This window comes from Bombus pyrosoma, unplaced genomic scaffold (assembly GCF_014825855.1).
Source record: "Bombus pyrosoma isolate SC7728 unplaced genomic scaffold, ASM1482585v1 HiC_scaffold_4711, whole genome shotgun sequence".
In the NCBI taxonomy this organism is placed as follows: Eukaryota; Metazoa; Arthropoda; class Insecta; order Hymenoptera; family Apidae; genus Bombus; species Bombus pyrosoma.
The window spans coordinates 42890-44895 of record NW_025219970.1 but is presented as its reverse complement, the minus strand read 5'-3'; positions in this window follow the sequence as shown (position 1 = coordinate 44895).

Genomic DNA, 2006 nt, shown 5'->3' with positions numbered 1-2006 from the left:
TACGTTATAGCGTATAACTTTATGTAGCATTACGTTATGGCGTTTAACGTCATGTTATATTACGTTATATCGTATAACGTTATGTAGTACTACGTAACAACGTATAACACTATATATTATTACGATATAACGTATAACGTTACGTAGTATTACGATATAACGTATAACGTTACGTAGTATTAAGTTATAACGAATAACGCTATATATACTATTACGATATAACGTATAACGTTATATGGTATTACGATATAACGTACAACGATATGTAGTATTACGATATAACGATTAAAGTTATGTAGTGTTACGTTGTAACATATAACGATATGTAGTGTTACGTTATAACGTACAACGTGATATAGTAATACGATATAACGTAAAACTTTATGTCGTAATATGTTACAACGTATAACGTTAAATAGGATTACGATATAACGTATAACCTTATAAGGTATTACGATATAACGTATAACGATATGTAGTATTGCGATATAACGTATAACGTTATGTAGTATTACGCTATAACGTATAACGTTGTGTGGTATTACGTTATAACGTATAACGTTATATAGTATTACGTTATCTCGTATAACGTTATGTAGTATTATGATATATCGTATAACGTTATGAGGTATTACGTTACAGTGTATAACGTTATTTACTACTACGGTATAACACATAACGTTATGTAGTATTACGTTATATCGTATAACGTTATGTGGTATTACATTGTAACGTATAACGTTATAAGGTATTACGCTATATCGTATAACGATAAGTAGTATTGCGATATAACGTATAACGTTATGTAGTATTACGCTATAACGTATAACGTTATGTGGTATTACGTTATAACGTATAACGATATATAGTATTACGATATCTCGTATAACGTTATATAGTATTATGATGTAACGTATAACGATATGTGGTATTACGTTATAGGGTATAACGTTGTATAGTATTATGATTTAACGTATAACGCTATATAGTATTACGATATGACGTATAACGTTATGTAGTAATACGCTATAACGTATAACGTTATGTAGTATTACGTTATAACGTATAACGTTATGTAGTAATACGTTATAACGTACAACGTTATGTGGTATTACGTTATATGGTATAACGTTATATGGTATAACGATATAACATATAACGTTATGTACTATTACGTTATAACGTAAAACGTTATATGGTATAACGTTATGGAGTATATCGTTATAGAGTACTACGACATGACGTATAACGTTGTATAGTATTATGATTTAACGTATAACGTTATATAGTATTACGATATAACGTATAACGTTGTATAGTATTATGGTTTAACGTATAACGTTATATAGTATTACGATATGACGTATAACGTTATGTAGTATTACGTTATGACATATAACGTTATGTAGTATTACGTCATAACGTATAACGTTATGTAGTAATACTCTATAACGTATAACGCTATGTATTATTACGTTATAAAGTATAACGTTATATGGTACTACGATATAACATATAATGTTATGTAGTGTTACGTTATAACGTATAACGTTATTTCGTATTACGATATAAGATATAACGTTATGTAGTATTACGTTATATAGTATAACGTTATGCAGTATTACGTTATAACGTATAACATTATGTAGTAATACGCTATAACGTATAACGTTATGTGGTATTACGTTATAACGTATAACGTTATGTGGTATTACGTTATAAGGTATAACGTTATATAGTATTGCGATATGACGTATAACGTTATGTAGTATTACGTTACAACGTATAACGTTATGTAGTATTACGTTATAACATATAACGTTATGTAGTATTACGTTATATAGTATAACGTTATGTAGTATTACGTTATAACGTATAACATTATGTAGTAATACGCTATAACGTATAACGTTATGTGCTATTACGTTATAACGTATAACGTTATGTGGTACTACGATAAAACGTATAACGATATGAAGCATTACGTTATAGCGTATAACTTTATG